The 17,871-nt window shown below is 35.1% G+C and overlaps 1 protein-coding gene across 5 annotated transcripts in view; it reads right to left on the reverse strand.

The window, feature by feature from the left end:
- Window positions 1–16,691, reverse strand: part of LOC126778711 (fasciclin-3) — a 125,771-nt gene extending 109,080 nt beyond the window's left edge. For all 5 annotated transcript variants that reach the window (XM_050502330.1, XM_050502328.1, XM_050502327.1 and 2 more), the window contains exon 1: window positions 16,482–16,691. The gene's annotated coding sequence lies outside the window, so the exon portion shown is untranslated. The remainder of the gene's footprint in view (window positions 1–16,481) is intronic.
- Window positions 16,692–17,871: the final 1,180 nt, after the last annotated feature.

Below are 17,871 nucleotides of genomic sequence, written 5' to 3' on the forward strand. Positions count from 1 at the left end.
CAAACCCGGGTAAGCACCACTGAATTTTCATGTGCTTAATTTGTGATTAAAATTCATCTCGTGCTTGACGGTGAAGGAAAACATCGTGAGGAAACCTGCATGTGTCTAATTTCATTGAAATTATGTCACATGTGTATTCTACCAACCCGCATTGGAGCAGCGTGGTGGAATAAGCTCTAAAACCTTCTCCTCAAAAAGGGAGAGGAGGCCTTAGCCCGGCAGTGGGACATTAACAGGCTGTTACTGTTTACTGTTATAGAATCTATGTTAGTTAGCTTCCGCCCGCGGCTACGCTGACTTGTGGAATAAGTGAGAGGGTTAGGTATTAAGTTAGGTTATATGTTAATTCAGGGTATAAGCTATCTTCATACCAAATTTCGTATATTTCAGTAGTGAGTGAAAGAATAACAAAGATCCAACCTTTCATTCCCACAAACTTTCGCTTTTATAATATTAGTATTAAAAATTGTACTTATAATATAAAAAATAAGAGTTTGTTCGTTAGTACGCGCTTTCGTTAGAATCTATTTGTGCGATTTGAAAAAACCTTTCAGCGTTAGATAGCCCACTTTAATTGACTTTTATAATGTATTTATTGCAATTGAATATATAATATTCATATAATATTCCATGCGATTTGCTAATAGCTCTGCTGTAATGCACTTCAACTGTTGAGAAATGTTAGACTATATAACGTCCCATTACGAACATAAGGGGGGAGCAGTAAGCTGCGGAGCTTCTAGTAATATAAAGAAAACCACAATTAAGTTTATTAACTTAATTAATATTATATAGCAAAAAAATGTATAAAAGCAGATTTTGAACTTAGCTCCACCGACATAACGTCCACAATGCTCTGACAATCGAATTAATTTAATTATAACTTTGACTATTACAACGGACGACAGAAACGTATAACTTTTATTATTATTCAAGAATTTTTATAATTCAATTCTTATTATAATTAATTAGAATTATTATTCTTAATTAACATAGACTAACATTGAATTTATATTTTAATCTTTACCTATACGATGATGTACCAATAACAATGATATTTTTTTTTTAATTTATAATAGGTGGACAGACTGACAAATGTGTCATCTGATGGTAAGTGGTCAACACCATAAATAGACATATGAACCATCCCTTACATCGTCAATGCACCACCAACCTTACCAACCGGAATACAAGTATATTAAATACTGCTGTATGCCAGTAGATATGATGATATCCTGGCTGAATTTCAACCGCGACGGCTCAAAGAGTAGCTAACTACACAGTATATATTAGACGGGACGTTTGACGTGGTTGGTAGATACTAGCCTTTCAAGCCGAAAGTTGTAGGTTCGATTCCCACACAGGACACACATTTGTGTGCATGACTGTTTGTCCTGAGTCTGGGTGTAATTATCTATATAAGATATTTACAAAAGATAAGTAGTATATGTAGTATATCAGTTGTCTGGTTTCCATAGTACGAGCTCACAAGTTTGGGATCACATGGCCGTGTTTGAATAATGTCCCAGGATATCATATTACCCAAAATATACTCATAGTGCACAAGCGTATGAATAAACACCCATTCTCATAATCCAATGGGAAGACAGATTAATATTGATGAAACTAATTATAAGTACTTATTTATAATCTATTCCAACCACAAGAGGAGTAAATACAAATAAACGACTTTGAAATTGAACTGACGCGATATCATTAGTCGAGATCTTCAATAACCTATGCGATCGTCCATTAATCACGTGAGGCTCGAAAGGGGGGGAGGGGTTCGGAAAAAAAACACTAAATATCATAATGAGATATCACGTGTATTTATTTTTCGTAGACCGCACGATTTCTATACGGAAAATTAATAAGATTATACCGGTATTTAAAGATAATATTCTGAAACTTTCAATATACACTGAACTATAAAAATATACGTGCTTTTGTCTATGGTAGTCTACAAGCTCAACACATATCACCAGGAGGGGGTGTTGACCAAAAAACATCACGTGATCAATGGACTACCACTATGATATTAACTACGGATTCGCGAGAAAATGTCGTTTTGTCTGCGAAGTTTTCGGAACTTTGGAAGTTAAATTACAGCGGTTAAAACTAGTTTAGTGGAATAGTGTTGTTTTATAAATAAAGGTAAATTAATTAAGAAGTGTTTGTAGTGGAAACTACAGGAAAACTATTACCAAATCGCATAAATCTTACCTCCTATTTATCTTTACTCCTTCTTAGATTGAAATATACCATATATACCATATGTAACACGGTAGCCTGAAGCGAACCCGGGGCGTTCCTCGTTAATACGGAAAAGGTACCGCTGGTTTTTTAGTGGGTATTCCGACGTTCGGGGCGCACTCGGCGCCTTGGACATCGGCTAGCCGCACATACCCACTACTGTTCCCGTGGGGGAAACGCGTAATGCGTATTTCCAGCGTTAAAAAATAAATAAAAAAAGGATATATATGTAACGTTTAAGTGAAACTTATTTGACATAAAGTTACGTATACACATATGTAACGTGTAATAAGTGATGTGTTTTTTAATCTGTTACATTGTGAATTGTATATTGTTTTTGCCTTCACTAACCAAACCGGCTTCAAAACCTGTGCTTCGACTTATAACCGGCTGCTTTTGCCAAATAAGATTTAATAATTTATTTTGTATTTTCTTTTTAATAATTTGACTAATATTATTAATGTGGAAGTGAGTTTTGGTTTACTGGTTTTTTTATAGAATAGGAAGGCGGGCGAGCATATGGGCCACCTAATGGTAAGTGGTCACCAACGCTCATAGACATTGGCATTGTAAGAAATGTTAACCATCGCTTACATCACCAATGCGCCACCAACCTTGGGAACTAAGATGTTATATAACTTGTGCCTGTAATTACACTGCTTACATTTCAAACCGAAACACAACAATACCAAGTACTGCTGTTTTGCGGTAGAATATCTGATGAGTGGGTGGTACCTACACAGACGAGCTTTCACAAAGCTGTACAACGTGTAAACGTTGTGACGCTTTCAAGTCTAACTATACAATCGATCATCATGAATTTTCGCATATACGTTGTTAGATGCACAGAAAACGACGTAGAACATCTAACACACCCACCCCCATACAAATCCGCGGGCGGTGAATAGTTATTGAGAACTTATCCAGATGCACTTAAGTTACAAAACGACGTCACGTGGAAATACTTTAATCTATATCTACCAGTCTGATAGGAACATTATGTTAAAAACTATTTATTGAAAAAGTCGAACCCTCGAGAGGGGGCAGTGAGGTTTAAAGCGGGTGAAACCGAGCGGATTAGCTAGTCATAAAGAGCATTATCTGGATTTTAATGAAACTCACCTCAGTGATAGTTTCTCTTTTGAGACAACAAAACATTGTTCAAATCCCTAAAAACCACCCCTAACATAATAAAACAGGTAATCAAGTGTGATCCCGCGGAGTCTGTATTGGTTCACTAAATAAGGGAAAAAGTACATAAACTTTGATCCTATTAAGAGAGAGATGGGTAAATAAATCTCTCGGTAAGATGGAAAGAGTGAGATGGAGATACTGAAATAGGCTGTAGGTTTCGCTTGTGTACTGTTGCTTTTGTAGACATCGTTATTGGCTTTTGTTTTTTGGAACAAGTTCTGTTCCATATTCATTTTCTATATATATATATATGTTTGCTTGAGATTAATAGAATTCAACATTTACGTCTAAATTGTCCAACAAATAGTCATGGGGATTGCTGGTAGTTTGAATACGTGAATAATTAAATATAATATGTTTTACCATAAATTTACCATATTTATGTTGGCTTTAATTAAAACAAATTTAAACACAAACAGACAAATACTATACATTATATTGTTCACATGCTTTCTATTTACTACGAAATTCACTATTGGAATGTCAGTTCCTTTGTAGGGAACCCTTCTGATAATTTAATTAACACGCATACCTTAATGCGGTTTTGAACCTTTGTAATGCCGGCGCTGGGGCCAACGTTGGGACAAGTCTCGACGCTTGGGGAAGTGTATTAATCGCACTTTTGATGTGTTATGTGTATACATTGAAATCATTTACTCGGCTGTTCTGTGACAACATTTTATCGTGAGTTTACAAAGTGACATTAAGTGTATTGTAATCTTTGTTTATATATATATAACTCTTCTTAACGTGTGTGTCAATTAAATCTTAAACGAATGGACCGATTTAGTTTTTTTTGTGTGTTTGGGCTGATGACTTAGATTTCTGGTGGTAGAGCTTTGTGCAAGCTCGTCTGGGTAGGTACCACCCACTCCTCAGATATTCTACCGCAAAACAGCAGTACTTGGTATTGCTGTGTTCCGGTTTGTAGGGTGAGTGAGCCAGTGAATTTACAGGCACAAGGGACATAACATCTTAGTTTCCAAGGTTGGTGGCACATTGGTGATGTAAGCGATGGTTAACATTTCTTACAATGCCAATGTCTATGGGCGTTGGTGACCACGTACCATCAGGTGGTCCATATGCTCGTCTGCCTTCCTAATCTAAAAATAAAAGATTAGGAGTCGCTACAATCGAGTTACAGGGTTCTTTTCTAAATAAAATAATACAAATTATAATAATTTCAAGAGTATAATATATTAAATATAATTCTACCACCGGTTTAAAACGTAGACACCGAGAAGAACCGGCAAGAAACAGTAGTTACAACATTTCAACTAATGAAATCAAAGTCAAAATCATTATTTTTATATAGACGCATTAGAAAAGTACAATTAAATTTATATAGCCTACCTAACAATTAATAAATACTAAAGACTAAAAAACGGTGATATTTAAAGTTGCGTTTAAGAAAAAAACAATTTATCATATCATACTAGAAACGTTGGTGCGATTCCTTCCAACTCGCTCGGTCCGAGTTGGCGCATTGGTTCCAACTCGCACAGAATTTTTCTTTGTGAGAGAGCTGTTAAACTTTTTACAATGAGTTGAGTGTACTTTGGACTTTTATTGTGGTTCGAACAAACGGTAACATTTTTATTTAGCTAAAACGTAGACGAACAATTGTATTGTACGAATTTCTATACTTATTACATGTTCGTCCCGATGTCGCACTTATAAAAGAAATATTTCATTCAGAGATATTATTTAATGAGTTATTAATAAGTCATGAATAAAAAATATTGATAAGTCCGGAACGGAAGGTAATGTTTCATCAAAATCGGTCAAGCAGAAGGCTAACGATCGCACGTAGACATTTAATATATAAAGATATAACTTGAAGTTCTACATAACTAATAATAATAATGCTTAACTTATTCATTTACATATTAACATCACTATCCCAAGAGGTTTACTTGAATAATATATGAAACAAAGAGTGGGCAAAGATAGCGAAAGAATTGTTTTGTTGTCATTAACAATATTTATTAAACAGGCAGAGTAACCCTTTTTTTGGAAACGCGTTACGCGTTTCCCCCACGGGGACAGTGGGGGGGGGGCATGTGGGGCTCGTCGGTGTCTAAGGCGCCGAGTGCGCCCCGAACATCGGAATCATCATCATCATCATCATATCAGCCGAAAGACGTCCACTGCTGGACAAAGGCCTCCCCCAAGGATTTCCACGTTGGCCGATCTTGCACTGCCCACATCCAACGGCTTCCCGCGACTCGTTCTAAGTCCACTTTGTAGGGGGCCTGCCCACGCTGCATGTTCCGGTTCGTCGTCGTCGATAAAAATCATCGAATAATCGAAAACATCGAAATACCCACTAAAAAACCAGCGGTACCCTTTCGGATCGCTTTCGCATGCTACCGTGATGCAGAGTAACCACCCTGCTCCAGTTCAACAATAATTATGATCGATCATTGTAAATACATCGCTATTTATACAAAAGTCAAATAATTTTAATATTTGTAGTTGTATAAATCATATCACGAAATTGAAACAAGATTTATAATAAACTTAGCTTAAATAAATATTAGGTTATTCTAAATTATATACGCGCTGGTCGTAGCGTTGAGTCTAACATATATTTTAATTTTCTTATGTACAATGTAAAAATTTAGTATTTCACGTTCTAATTAATTGATTTAGTAACCAGTGTTTGTCGACAGCCATGTATACGTAACAGCCTGTGAATGTCCCACTGCTGGGCTAAGGCCTCCTCTACCTTTTTGAGGAGACGGTATGGAGTTTATTCCACCACGCTGCTCTAATGCGGTTTGGTGGAATACACATGTGGCAGAATTTCAGTGAAATTAGACTCATGCAGAAATTTCAGTGATGCTTGCCCGGGTTCGAACCCACGATCATCGGTTAAGATTCACGCTTTCTTACCACTGGGCCATCTATAGTCATGAATAGTAACTCAAGACTATAAGTTGACATATAACTTTATATAAAATTGAAGTATCTGTGTCAAGTCAATGGGGCATATACTTCGGAGATCTCGTGATGAGTCAGTAAGTCGTATTTAGCCGTATTTATATATATCATATAAGCGAAATAAGCGAAGATAAGATTAAAGTATTACAATTTATCCGTTTATGTAATTAGAATTAATTTTAAATACATAAGAGAGTGGAAGAACTATTTTTTTATTTTTGCTGACAAAGGAAGTAGGTGTCCATGAAGTAAATAACGTTATGTGAACTACAAAGGGAATAAGTGTATTTTTTCTTCGAATAAACTAATTTGAACAGAGATGTTGGACGTGCCTTTGTTTTTTTTTATTTATTTATAATAAAACAACCAACAAAGTTATAACATCCTGTTTAATTAAGATATCAACGCAAAATAACTTTGTATTTAAAATATTTTTTAAATTCAATATAAAAACAATTAAATAAAAAAAATGTAAAAAGATATAAGCTTCATTCTACAACTACGTAAATGAATCAAATCAATGTTTACATAGGTTATGTCCTTAGAGACTGGATATCAGGACCAAACCTACTTGTATAATAATAATATCCTGGGACATTTTTCTCACACGGCCATCTGATCCCAAAATAAGCTTGTACAAAGCTTGTGCTATGGAAACCACACAACTGATATACTACATATACTACTTTTCTTTTGTAAATACATACTTATACAGATAATTACACCCAGACTCATGACAAACAGACATGATCATGCACACAATATCTGTCCTTGGTGGTAATCGAATCCACAACCTTCGGCGTGAAAGGCAAGTATCTTCCAACCACGCCAATCGGTAACATACATTTTACACTGGAGTGAAAAGATACTTAAAACGTGGAGGCTTTTGCTCAGTGGGATATTTAATACGAAAATACTAAACAAATTTTGTAATCAAATCCGGACAGAACTTAAAATGGAATCCTGATTTTCAAGGATATGTGGTTACAACAGCTCAAATGGACTTGCACACATTAAGCTTAAAACGCTTTCTTTACAAGACCCATTAATCATGGAGCCAACCAACATGGAAACGTGTTGGCTAGGGCTGATAGGATTTTAAATTCATGAACGGTTTTATTTGAGAAGAAATATAACAATGATGCAGATAATGCACTGAAAGCTAAAAAATAATTGGATAAATCCTAGTCACCAGACGTCACAATCCAAGGCACTGATCAGCCAAAATACAAATACGCGTATTTTTATTATTTGTTTTAATAAACAAATGTATTCAAGTGTCGTAATATATTAACAAATATGTTTTATTATATAAACGTGGTATGTGAAATGAATAATATAAAATTGTTTCAGCCCTATTTCTAAAATGGATGTTTGCCGGTCAGAGCTAATTACTTTTAAACTGGAGCCGTCTAGCGCCCGTGTTACTACACAAGCTTATTAAAGCTAAACCGAAATGAATTTGTGTTCAAACTTACTGTAGCTGCTCCTCATCTACTCATCATGGTGAGGCCTCATGGGTCTAGTGGTCTTATAGGGCTGCAAGGGTACGGGGTTCAAATCCAATTAAAGGTTATCTTAGCGGAATTGATTGGAAAGCATGTCACTCAACTTAGCTGTTCACTTAGAATCTTTATAGGATTTTTCGAAATTTCATTTAATAATGACTAATGGATATTTTTATAAGATTTATAATATATATCTTTAGCTCACCGTCACAAATCATATTTAATATTATTAATGAGAAAGTTAATTTTTTTGTTTATTTGTTCGTTACAATGTCATGTCTGTACTCAACAGATCATCATGAAATCTTACATACACGTTGTCCTAGGACAAAGGCAAAGGACATATGGGGGAATCCCCCCTCACAGGCGCGAAGCCTCTGGCGTAAAATAGTTTTGAACATTTAAAACTTGAAAGAACATGTCGCGCTGAAAACGCACTAATTAATTTTTTAAACAATTTCCTCTTTAATCTAGCCGCCGCGCCGTATCATTAACTATTAAAAAAAGGAACTCTCGTCAATTAATTGTTTAAAATTTAAATATTTTTTAACATACGTCCACATTATCGAATAGATAAATTTTCCCCATTCATGAACACATTAATTATTACCAACAAGCATATATCATATAACAAAAACAACAATGGAATTTATATACAACAATGAAGTTCACACGACTGTCTTTGAAGCTATATTCGAAAGTGTTTGTTTAATTATGTCGTGTTGAGACTATGGGCGAAGATATACGATGCTTTAAATATACTATATATAATACTAGCTAATGCCCGCTTCGCACGGGTAGATAAGAAAAAAATTACTTTGGATAGGATTTGCGTCGGGAAAGGAAGCTGTGACAGATTTCAAGTCAATCGGGCGGATAGTTAAAGGAGATCTCGGGATGAATGGTATGTCGTATTTATATATATATATATATATAGATAGATTAATAATAATAATAATAATATCCTGGGACATTTTTCACACGCGGCCATCTGATCCCAAATTAAGCTTGCACAGAGCTTGTATTATGGAAACCAGACAACAGATATACTACATATACTACTTTTCTTTTGTAAATATATACTTATATAGATAATTACACCCAGACTCAGGACAAACAGACATGTTATTCACACATATATCTGTCGTGGGTGGGAATCGAACCCACAACCTTCGGCGTGAAAGGCAAGCATCTACCAACCACGCCAACCGGCTCGGCTAGATTAACCATTCCTTACATTGTCAATACTTCACCAACCTTGTGAACTAAGATTACTTCCCTTGTGTCTGTAAATACACTGGAAATAACGGCTGTGTGACGTCTTATGTATTGACTAGTGGATTATAACGGCTTGCGCTCAGTCGCCGTCCCGACCCGTCCCTATCTGAGCACGGCTTAAAACAAATTGGACGACCTGAGCTGATATCGATACAATTAAATCCATTTATATAAGTTATACTTACATTCAATATCGCACATAAATCATCATTTCTCTCGTTGTTTAGCAACACATCGCATAGCATATCCGAGCCTGTTATATCCGACACTTACCTAAGTTCAGTACGAGCGGTTCCGCGTCATTGTGTTAGTGTAATTATTATGTAATTAAGTTTTTCATCAGTAAAAGCGAAGTTAATCCTACGGAAAAACTTAGAAAGTTTAAATTTAATCTGTTGAAAATGTAAGAGTTAAGTTATTCACGTTGACGTCTCAAACATATTTTTCCACTTATCTTTATTGGTACGTAGGTTCAAATCCGGCTCGATATATATGACATTTTCTATCCCTAGGATTAAGTCCCTGGGGATCAACGAATAATACACGCGAGCTGATATCAATTATCCGAGCCATGAGACCAGTGGCTATAGCATGTCTTAACTGAACACTGCGAGTTCAAACCAGGGTGAGAATCACTGAATTATTATATGTTTAAAATCCTTGCTAATTCTGTAAGTCCTCAAAAATAGGGGCTCAGCCCAACAGTGGTATCTTTAAAGTCAGTTACTTAATTAAACCCGTATGATAGACAAGGCCATTGTTTTTTTCTATAGAATAGGAAGGCGGACGAGCATATGGGCCACCTGATGGTAAGTGATCACCAACGCCCATAGTCCCTGTAATTACACTGGCTCACTCACCCTTCAAACCGGAACCCTTAACGTGAAAATCATTTTTCAATATAGAAACATTTCTCTTACTTGTTTACATATAAACATTATTTAAGGGCTGTTCAGTTAAACATCGGTTTATCTCTTTTTGTCACCGTTGATTTGACATTGCCAGGTGGACCGACGACCTTAAGAAGGTGGCGGGCACCAACTGGATGCGGAAGGCGGAGGACAGGGAGCTTTGGCGCACCTTGGGAGAGGCCTATGTTCAGCAGTGGACAACGATTGGCTGTTGATTGATTGATTTTTTGATTGATTGATTTGACATTCGGAAAAAGACAGCATTGTTCAACTCATACCGACTTATCAAAATTTCTGTTAAAATAGTAACTTTTTTATTTACTTGTATCTTCAGAATCTTAATAATGATTGATAAAAATATCTAACTTAGATCTTAAAAAAATGTTATCAATTATAATGACTTCAACGTAGAAACATGTGTGTATGTCCTGTCGTTTTGTCAGTCAGGAAACTCCAAAACACAAAAAACCATTAGAAAAAGTTAACACTTCACGTTTGCATTTAGAAAGCAATTTTTTTTTCGTCACGAATCTGTTTTCTATCTTTACCTGTTTGTATTTTTGTTACACGACATCTTGTTTAGCAACAGAACGACAGATAATTACCAGACTTAGTTTTAACATTGATAGCGTTATTTTTTTTAAATCTCGAAGTCGTGTTTTTTTTTTTAAATATATAGGCTAGCGCTTGACTGTTATCAACCCGATGAAAAGTGATGATACAGTTTAAGGCGGAGCGCGCTTGCCTAGAAGACGCCTATTCACTCTAGACTTGACGGTACCCATATTGTAGGTGGTGGGGAAAACGGAGGTCGGGACGGTATTCCAGACCTCAGCGGTGCGTACCAGAAACGAGGAAGGAAATCGTTTCGTACGTGTCTTAAATACGTCAACTACGTAAGGACGCAGATATTTTCGAGGCCGGCAGTTCTGTGGTAAAAAGATTTCAGGGGAACAAAATTAAATAGTTCCTGAGCACACTCTCCGAAATATATCCTGTAGGATACCGACAGACAGGCAACCTTACGACGGTGTTCTAAGCTGTGGAGCTGTGGATCTGAAACTCGCAAAATATTCTGCCCATAACATGTTGTCGGTTGCTTATAGTTTGAATTGATAATATTTATAAATATATATTTATATTAGGTGAATAAATAAAACAAATATAAAAACCTCCACAAACGTTTTGAATAATACCAAGTTTTTTTACTGTAATTTTTATCACAATGTTCATACAAACACAGCTATTTTTAAATTGAACTTATTTTTACTTTCAACGTTTTAATAAATAAATAATAAAACCAGACTCGGGACGTGAATCGAATTCACAACCCCAGAGCGGAAGGCATACTTACTGAAAACTGTGCCAACGGATGGCCCGTTTCAAGGTCACCAGTAACAGCCTGTGAATGTCCCACTGCTGGACTAAGGCCTCCTGTCCCTTTTTGAGGTGAAGGTTTTGGAGTTTATTCCACCACGCTGCTCCAATGCGGGTTGGTAGAATACACATGTGGCAGAATTTCAGTGAAATTAGACACATACAAGTTTCCTCACGATGTTTTCCTTCACCGTCAAGCACGAGATGAATTATAATCACAAATTAAGCACATGAAAATTCAGTGGTGCTTGCCCGGGTTTGAACCCACGATCGTCGTTTAAGATTCACGCGTTCTTACCACTGGGCCATCTCGGTCACAAATTCACAATTCGGTCCGAGGTCACGGCTTCATATAATATAGACATGTCTGTTAGAGCTCTTAAGAATATTATCGTGAGATAGCGGTGCGTGTGCCTTGTTAGGAATTCCATTTAAATAAATAAATAACTTCGGAAGCAACCAGAAATCTAGTTTCGGTAAGTCTCCATGGATTGTAATATATAAATATAAAATGATAGTCACGTCCCCCGGTAGGAATACTCCCATATTCAATATTTATGGAATTGTTCTGTCCCGTGTTTAGACGCCGTTGTTGTCACAAACGATCACACTAGGAGTAAACTTGAATGATTAAAAATAAAATGATGAAAAACAGGCTGTCACAGTGACTGCCGATAGATGTGAAAACTTGAAACTGTTAATTATATTTGTCCAATGTCCAATTTTTATCCATTTATTGTCGTAATGTTATGTCGTATACTCGGAACAAAATATTAATACAGCTTAATTTATAGTAATAGTTAAAATACACATTTTATTTGTATATACTGTTAATATTTATATAAATTTCAATCATTATTATTATCGTTAATTTCTACAATACTTAAATTATTTGTACATTAAATGATTTCGTTATATTAACCTAATTTTAAAGTGTCGACGACGCGACAGCGCCACGCGCCTACAGAAGTTTCCCTTTAAAAATGGCGGACTGATCCCAATAGGAGATTCTAGAAGATCTTTTAGGTACTGAGAGGAGAATCAACGAAGAAATTAACCTATTCCAATCAAAGGAGATTTTTTTTTTTATAGAATACGAAGGTGGACGAACGTATGGGCCACCTGATGGTAAGTGGTCACCAAACGCCCTTAGAGATTGGCATTGTAAGAAATGTCAACCATCGCTTATAGCCAATGCGCCACCAACCTTGGGAACTAAGATTTTATGTCCCTTGTACCTGTAATTACATTGGCTCACTCACACTTCAAGCCGTAATACAACAACACCAATTACTGCTATTTTGCGGTAGAATATCTGATGAGTGGGTGGTACCTACCCAGACGAGCTTGCACAAAGCCCTACCACCAGTACAAATAGACGCATCAACCTTAGATTTACATATTCCAGCGACTCGCTAATAGCTCTTCTGTTTTATGCACTACAAACGGTTCTTGGTTAATATTTATTTATAGCACTTTTCAACTTGACTACTTATGGCGGAAGAAACCTGCGTCACTTCTGTATCACTGACAACGTGCATGCCAAATTTCATGTTGATCGGTTGAGTAAGACAGGAAAGCCTAACAAAACAAACCCACTCCGTTTATAATATTAATAAGATTTCTCTGATATATATCCGTTGATGGATTCAAAATCCTGTGGTTACTTCACATTAAATCGATTTCCTTAACATATTGTACGGTAACACCATCGTTTGATGGTACCACTTTGATACACCACTGACCCACTAAATCGAAAACACAAATCGCATCGTAAAACTTCATACAGCTTTAATCGCTACGTTTGAACATAACGGTTATTTTACACTCGTAAATTTTTTATCAAACGATTATAGCTAACCGTTATAAATTACTTGGTGGTAGGGCTTTTTGCCTCGGTAGGTACCACCCACATCACATATTCTATCGCCACAGCTATACTTAGTATTATTGTAAGTAACTACAGAAAGTTTCCAATATCGTTCTAAAGGGACGGTAAATATTTCTTATATTGGCGGTTGTAACTAATTAACATCAGGAGCCCATTTGTCAATATACCTTAACTGAACAGCTACAGTGCGCAGCTCATCTGGGTGGCTTCAAGCCACTCAAGTTACTCACAACCCAACAGTAACATCAACAAACACACTTCATACAAGTAGGCTCTTACGAGTGCTTTTCAATAGCCAACTCACGAGATAAATTATCCGTCAAACTACCGGTTCGGTGTGTAGATTCTAACTAGAACCACTAAGATAACAGGTATAATACAAAAGCAATAAATACACACCCGTCATGTCAATAGTCTAAATTTAAAGCATGTGAAATTAGCTACTTATATACTATATATATATAAGCATATATATAATAAGCGCAGCGTAGGGCGCCCTCCAGCCAGGTGGACCGACGACCTTAAGAAGGTGGCGGGCACCAACTGGATGCGGAAGGCGGAGGACAGGGAGCTTTGGCGCACCTTGGGAGAGGCCTATGTTCAGCGGTGGACAACGATTGGCTGTTGATTGATTGATTGATTGATATATATAAGCGAAATACCACACATCACGAGTGTAAGCTATCCTTAAATTTTTTTTAGATTTACTTGAAATTTGTCACAGTTACTCCTTCCTCAATGTAGACGATCACTAAAGTCCTATCCGAAATACATTTTTCCTCTTATCTACCCGTGCGAAGCAGGACTGGACCGATCAGCTAGAAATATATATACTAAGCCCTCCGAAGCGCGAAATGTATATTTTTTTGATCGTTTTTTTCAGTCAGGCATTATAAAAAAGTCTTTTCAATTATTAGTATATATACATAAGTTAATTATTAACATTATATAACCTGCTTTTTATTATTTATAGGCCAGCGTTTGACCGTTGACTTGCTTGATGTAAGTATTAACACGATCTAGGATGTAGTACGCTTGCCTAGAAGAAACCTGTTTACTCTGGAGTTGAAGACACAAACGTAAATGCTTCATATAAATAGCGAATACTAATCCGACGTATTATCATATAATATACAACCTTATACATATATGCTAAGTCTACATAATAAGTATTAAATATTACGTATTTTACTTCGATCAAAAAAAAAAATACACATTACCTTACTAACGGTGGGTGGTATATTTACTACCTTTGTCAATAAAAGGCCAGTAATGACGTCACACGCCGTAACAAATTGACCAAATCATACATATACACAGTATAATAAGTTTATCCGTATCCATGTAAGAAATCAATAAGAATATGTCTTCTCGCGAAATACCTAAGGAATGACTCATTTCTGACATATAAGAACTACGAACGTTTATTAAATTCTTGAATAACCAAACATCAGCCGGTTATATACATATTAATGTACATATAATAGAGATAATATAATCCTGTATGTAACTAGCTATGTATCCTGTCGTCGCACGGGTGTAATGAAGTACTCCAACTCGTGACATTCATTTATATAGGTAATGAGGTATTATGATATTAAATTTAAAACACTAAAATATGTTACAATAATTTGTCTGTTGTTAAAATAAATTGTTTAAATTGTACAAAAAAAATAATCAAAATCAATCAAGCCGTTTAAGAGGTGAAGATTAACGAACATACTCGTCTTATATAAAAATATATAAAGATGAAAGTACGCTAGAACACGAGTCAGAAATTCATTCTCAAAACGAAATTTCCGATTTAAAAAAAAATGCGTCCGATTGATCATTAGAAAGGTTTTCCAAGGTAAAGTCAATATGGTTCCGCGAATTACAGTATAATATACATTTCTATATATTGCGGGATAATGTTTCATTTTATACAAACTTATGTTCTGAAATCAGCAAATCGACATTCTAAAGAAGAAGACAAAACAGCGTTAATCAAATGTTACGTTTAAAAAATGTCCCAATTTCCTTGGATTGCTTCATACGAAATACCATCATCCAGATTCAGTGATTTAACCATGAAACAGTAATACACGCACCGACACTGGTTGTTATTCATAATATTAGTATAAATATACATTTTCGAAATAAGCTGTCACATTTTACTTTATGATAAAGGAAATTTATTAGTACGTTACAAACTTTATAGTTCGTATCCAGATTTCAACTCGCGACCTTTTCGGTGAAGTGTAATATCTTAAGGGCCATCTCTGCTCATTTTTTTTTTTTTTTTTTTTATAGAATAGGAAGGTGGACGAGCATATGGGCCACCTGATGGTAAGTGGTCACCAAACGCCCTTAGACATTGGCATTCTAAGAAATGTCAACCATCGCTTATAGACAATGCGCCACCAACCTTGGGAACTAAGATTTTATGTCCCTTGTGCCTGTAATTACACTGGCTCACTCACCCTTCAAACCGGAACACAACAATATCAAGTATTGCTGTTTTGCGGTAGAATATCTGATGAGTGGGTGGTACCCACCCAGACGAGCTTGCACAAAGCCCTACCACCAGTAACGTCATATATTAGTCGCGTGTTATAGTTAAATACAAAATAAAATAGTTTAAAATATGTTTTTATAGGTACCGTTTAATTAAAAAAAAAAAACAAAAAAAACGATAAAACTAGTCTAACACGAAAGCATGGCTTCCTTTTTTAAACTAAATTAATTGAACTAGTTTAAGCCGACTTTCAAATACCATTCAAATTACAAAAAAAAAAAAACTTAAAAATACTGAAATTTGAAAATGAAGGAAAATTCATCAATAGAACAGCTTCCATTTTTTATTATTCAATTTTAGTTATTTGTACACTATTCTAGTCATACAAAACCCGTTACCATTTGAAAGTAACTTAACAATGGCGGTAACTCAATAATTACTACACTACTATATAAAAGGCCTCTTAAACACAACTTTGAAACAAAGAAAACTAGAATGTTGAAAGTTTTAACCAATCCTGTAATAAAAATTAGCACGTTGCTAAAATTTTTGCACATTTTGTATGAGTATAAACATCAATAAATATGATTATGACCAAAACTAAGTGTAGATAAATAGATACATACCAAGATAAGGTCGTACAATCGTCGTGACTCACAAATGCACTTTTTTACTAACACAAAGTTGATTTTGAACTTTTGAAAAGAGTATTTTACGGTTGAACGCGGCACTGACCGCCTACGCCACACCTCAGAGCACTTTCAAAACCGGTTCTAAACGGTCACGTAAAAGTAGTCTCAAAACCCGGACAGAAGCAACGCACACTCACCCTACGGCTGTTGTCTGTGTACTGGCGCGCCGAGCGGTCGGGAAAAAGTTTTGGTGTTGCCGCATATATAATTTAAATTTTACTCGGAAAATTTGTAATTGCAGGTTTTTTTTAAGTCATTACAATTATTGTTATTTACATATTACTAATTTAGAACATAAATGGAATTAACACTAAAAATGGAACTAAATAGTATCGAATACCGAACAAAGTCTTCTAAATAAATAACAAGCAAATAAACAAATTTCAACATATTTTCCTTTCTATTAAAATGTTTTACAGAAAAAAAATTAAGTAGTACTTCTTTCATAAAATTTAATTATTTCGAATATTATTATTCAATAACCGATATTATACCTAACTAATATTTTAAATATAAATTTTGTTGTTTTTTTTAATATAAATAAAAGTATGAAATGTGCAATCCATAAATACGAAATAATTATTTACTTATTACAAAATAAAAATGTTCATCTTTTTGTTTCCCTCAATAACATTATCATTTTCAGAGCTGACAACACTCTCATGCAACTTTCATCGCACATTCGGCTAGTTTCGTAAGCACTCGTGTCAATTCGTAAAACGGCGCGCCACGGTTCATGGCGTACAAAAAACAACTTTAGTTAGAAAACAAAAGTGGGACATCTTTTGTTTATAACTACCTTATTACATGCACTTTTACGTTTGCTATTTAATTTTAAAATTGAAAATATGATTGAAATTTTCGATTAGCAATTCGTTTTGCTATAAATTCTATACAATCATAAATATTCTAATTATAATTAAACTTGAATAGACCTCCAGGAGTTTTATTTATAAGCTTATGAAAATTATACTTATCTATATTATTGTATTTGATGATCTGGTTAAATATAGCTTACCGTTCTAAGAAATTATTCTAAAAATAGCAGATTTCAAATAAATATGATTATTTATATGACGTATTGATTTTTTAAATTGCTGGTCTGAATATGAAGGACGCAAAGGAAACACTATATTTAAAGACTTTTTCATGATACTGATTTTGTGTATTTTAAATCGATAAATAAAAATAGTGTTAATAATTATCTTATATTACTTATTTGAAAAATAAATTAGTTTGACAGGACTAACAATATTGTTATATCTTACTTATCTACGAGCTTAAAGAGGGATAGTAGTATTTTTTTATTTTATTTTAGAGCCAA

The sequence above is a fragment of the Nymphalis io genome, chromosome 27 (genome assembly GCF_905147045.1).
Source record: "Nymphalis io chromosome 27, ilAglIoxx1.1, whole genome shotgun sequence".
NCBI classification, from domain to species: Eukaryota; Metazoa; Arthropoda; class Insecta; order Lepidoptera; family Nymphalidae; genus Nymphalis; species Nymphalis io.